This window comes from Jaculus jaculus, chromosome 5, assembly GCF_020740685.1.
Source record: "Jaculus jaculus isolate mJacJac1 chromosome 5, mJacJac1.mat.Y.cur, whole genome shotgun sequence".
Classification (NCBI taxonomy): Eukaryota; Metazoa; Chordata; class Mammalia; order Rodentia; family Dipodidae; genus Jaculus; species Jaculus jaculus.
In genome coordinates, this window is record NC_059106.1 from 82,619,371 (window position 1) to 82,625,997 (window position 6,627).

Consider the following 6,627-nt stretch of genomic DNA (forward strand, 5'->3'; position numbering starts at 1 on the left):
GAACTCAAGCACTTAATAGATATGCCATGCTTCTAGAAGGTACAATCAGCCAGCCCAGCTGCCTCACAACATGGCACATGGTGGTAGTTTTCACTGTCACTTCCTCTCAGCACTATGGTGAGTTTAAGTCATCCTAATGGTCACCACCATCCGAAAAGAAGCTTCTCTAACCAAAAGTGAGGGTAGCATTAATATATGGGCATAAACGTAAGCATTTAGAGGGAAGTTTGGTGGGAATAATATAGCCATTTGACCAGACAGCCATAGTAGTTTCTTCCCTAGGGTTTATGACCTCCCCAGCTATAGGCTTTTGATTAGGTTTTCAGTACCAAGCAAGAATTCATCCCGTGTAGAAAGCCTCAAATCCAATCAGAGAGCAGTTGGTTTCTCCCATAATAGACATGCCACCATGGCACCAAATGTCACATTTGGCCTGGTTAGGCAGTCATGTAGCTTGTAGGGTCCACAGCTGTTAAGACTGTTAATGACTTTTCTCCCCTAACAGGAGGCATGGCTTTTTCCAGCACTGTGACAGCTAATCAACAGGGAGGAGGCTTCCAGCTCAGCTCCAGCTTGTTTTCTTCCAGGAGGACACACAATTTTAATGCTCATGCAGTCCCATGACTTTGGAAGCTATGTGAATGCTGTGACATCTCCCTTGGGCCCCAGATTTGGGTAGCCAACTGCCTACTTGGCTTTCGTGTGTGTGTGTGTGTGTGTGTGTGTGTGTGTGTGTGTGTTTGAGAGGCAGGAAGGATCTCACTCTAGCCCAGGCTGACTTGGAACTCACTATGTAACCCTGGCTGGACTTTAACTCATATGGTGATCTTCCTCCCTTAGCCTCATAAGTGTATTTTTTAATTTAAAAAACATTTTATTGGGCTGGAGAGATGGCTTAGTGGTTAAGGCACTCCCCTGCTAAGTCTAAGGACCCAGGTTTGATTCTCTAGGTTCTACGTAAGTCAGATGCACATGATGGCACATGCATCTAGCTAGAGTTCATTTGCAATAGCTAGAGACCCTGGTGCACCCATTCTCTCTCTCCCTCTCACTAATAAATAAAAAAATAAATTAAATTAAATAAAAAATATTTTATTTACTTATTTGAGAGTGAATGAGAGAAAGAGATTGAGAGAAAGAGAATGGGCATCCCAGGGCCTCTATCTATTACAAATGCACTCCAGACACATACATCACCTTGTGCATCTGGCTTTTATATGGATACTGGGGAATCAAACTCCAGTCCTTAGGCTTTGCAGACAAGAGCCTTAACCACTGAACCATCTCTCCAGCTCATGTCTATGTTTTTATTTTATTTTAGTTTGTGCATGTGTGTGTTGCTACTAACAAACGCCTGCCGGACTTTATATGGGTGACTGGGGTTTAGCCATTTTCCCAGCCCTTACTTGTGTACTTAATCAACTTCTTGTCTTTAAGATGGCCAAACTGTGGTGCATGCCTTTAATCCCAACACATGGGAGGTGGGGGCAGAAGACTTAATGAGGTTCAAAGTCAGCTGGGTTATATAGGGAGTTTCAGGTCCCTGTCAGCTACATAGAGAAATCCTGTCTCAATAAACAAACATAAAAAAAAAAAATGATAGCCAAGCCAGGGAAGGTGGTGCATGCCTTTAATGCCATCACTTGAGAGGCCAAAGTAGGAGATTGCTTTGAGCTCGAGGCCAGCCTGAGACTACATAGTGAATTCCAGGTCAGCCTGGGCTATATAGTAAGACCCTACCTTGAAAAATCAAAAACAAGGGTTGGAGAGATGGCTTAGTGGTTAAGCGCTTGCCTGTGAAGCCTAAGGACTCTGGTTCAAGGTTCAATTCTCCAGTACCCACGTAAGCCAGATGCACAAGGTGGCACATGCAACTGGAGTTCGTTTGCAGTGGCTGGAGGCCCTGATGTGCCCATTCTGTCTTGCTCTCCCCCTCTTTCCCTCTCTGTCTGTCACTTTCAAATAAATAAATAAAAATAAAAAAAATTAAGTTTTTAAAAATTTAATTTTATTTATTTGAGAGAGAGAGAGAAACAGGGAGAAAGAGAGAGAGAGAGAGAGAGAGAGAGAATGGGCACACCAGGGCCTTCAGACCACTGTAAACCAACTCCAGAGGCATGCACCTGGCTTATATGGGTCTTGGGGAATCAAACCTGGGTCCCTTGGCTTCTCAGGCAAACGCTTTAACCATCTTTCCAGCTAAGCCATCTCTCCAGTCCAGAACCAAGATTTTCTCTCTCTTATCTCTTCTCCGACATTGCCAAGAGCCCTTCTGAAATGTTGATGCCATTTCCACCCTAGAAGTGTATGCTTCCCGTGTTCCCTCCGTTTTGACCAGGTTGTTTCAAGTTTGCCATTCTGAGGCACATTTGCTTTTCTTCTCTCCCTTACTAAATTCCTGTCAGAGCCGGGTGGGAGTGTGGTGCTCGCCTTTACTCCCAGTACTGGGGAGGCAGAGATGGGAGTATCACCATGAGTTCAAGGCCAGCCTGAGACTACATAGTGAATTCCAGGTCAGCTTGGGCTAGAGTGAGACCCTACCTCAAAAACCAAAACAAAACAAAAATCCTGTCAGAGCTCTGTATGTTATTTAGACTAAAATTCATGCTTTCATGCTGGAACCCAGGGGCCTTCCCACCTTTGCCTGTTTTCATGCTTGGGATCTCTTCCTCCTGGTGGATCATTGTCTGTTTCTTAAACACAGCCCAGAGAGGGAGGGGTATTCCTTTCTTTTTTCTTTTTGCTCATAAGGGCCTCATTCCCATAGCTTACCCACTTCACAGACTGGAGGAATTTTTTTTCTTGGTCCAGACCTGTCCCCAAGTCCTACTTCTTGGATTTTTTTTTCTAGGCTAGGCTGACCTGAAACTCACTCTGTGTCCCCAGGCTGGCCTCAAATGCTTGGTGAACCTCCTACCTCAGCCTCTCCAGTGCTGAAACTAATGGTGTACACCACTACACCCAGCTCTTAAAAGTCTTTTTTTTTTTTCAAGGTAGGGTCTCACTCTGGTCCAGGCTGACCTGGAATTAACTCTGTCATCTCAGGGTGGCCTTGAACTCATGGCAATCCTCCTACCTCTGCCTCCCGAGTGCTGGGATTAAAGGCGTGCGCCACCACTCCCGGCTTTAAAAGTCATTTTTTATCTTCCAACTATATGCAATAGGAAAGTTTAATTTAAAAAAAGAGAAATGTGGGTCAGAGAGATGCCTTAGTGGTTAAGGCACTTGCCTGCAAAGTCATATGACCCAAGTTTGATTCCCCAGTACCCACGTAAGCCAGATGCACATGGTGGCACATAGGTTCTCTAGCCAAAAGGGAGAGTAGCACTAACATATGGGTATGAATGTTAAGAGAAGTGCTAACTGGGCAGTTTGGTGAGCATAGTATATACTTTTAGCCAGACAGCAGCAGATGTTACACCCCTAGGGCTCATGACTACCTCTGTTGTAGGTTTTCAGTGTCAGGGATGTATTCCCTCCCATGGAGCGGGCCTCCAGTCAAATTAGAGGGCAGTTGGTTCCCCCCATAGCAGATGTGCCACTATTGTACCCATTGGCTCATTTGTCTTGGCTGGCCAAATATAAGGCTTGCAGTGCCCACTGTTGGGTATCTTCACTGGTAATTTTTCTCTCTCCCATTGAATTGCATGCAGAATGGCTTCTTCTATTTTTTGGTCAGCTGGTCTGCATGGAAGAGGTTTTCAGCTCAGTTCCAGCAGGGTTTCTCAATGACCTTGCAGCCCAAGTATGTGGAGTCTTCAGCAACAGGGTCTTACCATCTATTTCTGGTGGGAAATCAAGGGCTTCATTCCCAACCAATTTTTAAAAAGGTTTTTATTGACAACCTGTTCATATAGACCATAGACCATTATCATAATTCCCTCCCACCATATTCCCTTTCCTCAATCCCATCTTTCCCTTCTTTCCAACTAATGTCTTTACTATTTTTTTAAATATTTTATTTTATTTTATTTATTTATTTGAGAGAGACAGACACAGAGAGAAATACAGGTAGAGGGAGAGAGAGAGAATGGGTGTGCCAGGGCTTCCAGCCTCTGCAAACGAACTCCAGACGCGTGCGCCCCCTTGTGCATCTGGCTAACGTGGGACCTGGGGAACCGAGCCTCGAACCGGGGTCATTAGGCTTCACAGGCAAGCGCTTAACCGCTAAGCCATCTCTCCAGCCCTCTACTATTTTTTTTAAATTTTTGTTTCATTTTTATTTATTTATTTGAGTGTGACAGAGAGAGAGAGAGAGAGAGAGGGAGGGAATGGGCGTGCCAGGGCTTCCAGCCACTGCTAACGAACTCCAGACGCGTGCGCCCCTTGTGCATCTGGCTAATGTGGGTCCTGAGCAATTCTCTGGTCTCCATCCCACCCCCACCCCCTAACAAGCCTGGAATTACAGATGTGCATAACCAAGCCCAGCTGTTTATATGGATGCTACACAATTGAACTCAGGCAGTCTCAGGCCCTCTTAGATCCTTGTGCTTGCACAGCAAGCTCTCTTAACCACTGAGCCATCTTCCTAGCCCCTTGTGGTATTTGGTAGTAGCCATACTGTGCCTTTACCCTAGCTGGAGATGTGATTCGCAAGAAGGGACTGTCAACTGGTTCCTCTTAGGGTAAGAGCTGGTAGGAGTGGGCTCTTCCTCCTCCCTCCCTCCCTGCCAGTTATCCTCCAGCTTCCAAAAATAAACATGCCCTCTCTCTGCCAGCACTCTGGTAATGTCAGCATCACACCAGGTCCTCACTTTCCAGAACAGAAAGCTCAGGCTTTGAAGGAGTAAACAAGTTGTTCAGAATCATTATTGAAGAGTAGGCTGAGATTTGAATTGAGGTCTGTTTTATTCCAAAGTCTGATTTTCCTTTTTCTTTTTTTAATCCCTAGACAGGCACCTTTGATGAGAATCACCCTCTCGTGTTTGCCTCTGTTTTGCTCATGTATCTAACGTGATGTGAGTGGCTCTGGGTCTGCTGGGAGCCTCTCTCCTGAAGAAGGCCGAGTGCAAATTAAGCCTCTTTGAACAACCTGACAATGTTAGCAGTGGGGAAAAGAGGCAGGAGTTGCTGAGCATAAGTCCAAGGGAGAAAGCTGTGGGGTGCCACCTGGACAGTCTTCTGCTGCCTGTCGTGTGCCCTCCACTGGGCATCCGGCTCCTGAGCTGCCCTGCTTGTGCTTGCTGGCCTCTCTCTGACTCCTGAATTCAAGGTGAATGAAGATAAACAGAATCCAAGGAAAGAGGGGAGCCCTTCTCCTTCCACCTCCCCCGCCAACAAACATAGCAGCTTTGGGTTGCTACAAGATAAGAGCCTACACAGCCCTCAGAAGGAGCCTGAGCTGCCCAGAAGGCTCTGCAGGAAATCACCCCTTCCTTGGGGGTCAGAAGGGAATGAATGACTCAGGGCTAACTGGGGAACTTCTGTATTTTGCAGCCAGGACTGCAGTGAACCACTTATATCAGGTGCCCACCAAGTTTGCTGCCTCATAAGGTTTTCCTCTCTCTCTCTCTCTCTCTCTCTCTTTTTTTCCATTGCTTCTCTCCAGAGAAGTTTGTGCCACTGGGTTGGTCTCTGGCTTCAACCCCTGCCCAGCCCAGCCGTTTCCTGTAAGAACAGGGCCTCGAGCAAAACAGTGGAAACTGAAGCTGGATCGGCTGTGAGGCTGAGAATTCAGCTCTGTGCCTGCAGTTCACACTTGGACACTGGGGCCTTTGGGAGTCCATGGTGGGAATATGGAACTTTCCTATGGGGGAGAGTGCTTTCAGGGTTGCCATCTTAGCGTGTATTGTGTTGAATTTAAAATGCACCATATTCAAATCTGGCCCCTTTGCACAGGGTCAGAGAGACAGCATGTGACTCAGAGAGGGACTGTGGAGCCAGGACAGTTAGGTCTGAATAGCAGCCCAGTCACATACTGTCAGGTTTTAGCCAGGTAACTTAATTGTTCCAAGTCTTTCTCTTTGAAAGTGAGGTAGATTAATAGTGCCTGCCTTGCTAAAGAGTGCATGAATTAATGTGTGCTATGTCTTAGGCACGGTACCAGACTCTAGAGGCCATGTAACTATGCTCTGTTCCTAGTCTTTTTGTGACAGACATCAGAGGAGCCACATAAACAGAAGCTTAGCAGTAGACCTAGACTCTGTAGCTTTCTATTCCAATGTCCCACTCCTGGCTGTTCTCTTTCCTAAGTAGCTCTAGCTCATTACTACCACGCACTAATGTCACCTGCACGGCTGGAGTTTGGAGTAGGTTTGTATTGACCTCCTTGCCTTCACTCTTTCTTTTTAAAAATTATTTATTTAGGGCTGGAGGGATGGCTTAACAGTTGAGGCGCTTGCCTGCAAAGCCAAAGGACCTCAGTTTGATGCCCCACTACCCACATAAACCAGATGCACAAGGTGGCACATGCATCTGGTATTCGTTTGCATGGCCCTGGCATGACTATTCTCTTTTCCTCTTCCCCTCTCTCATATAAATAAATAAAATGAAATATATATATATATATACACATACATACATTTGTTGTTGTTGTTGTTGTTTTGAGGTAGGGTCTTGCTTTACCTCAGGCTGACCTGGAATTCACTAGGTAGTCTCTGGGTAGCCTCGAACTCATGGCGATCCTCC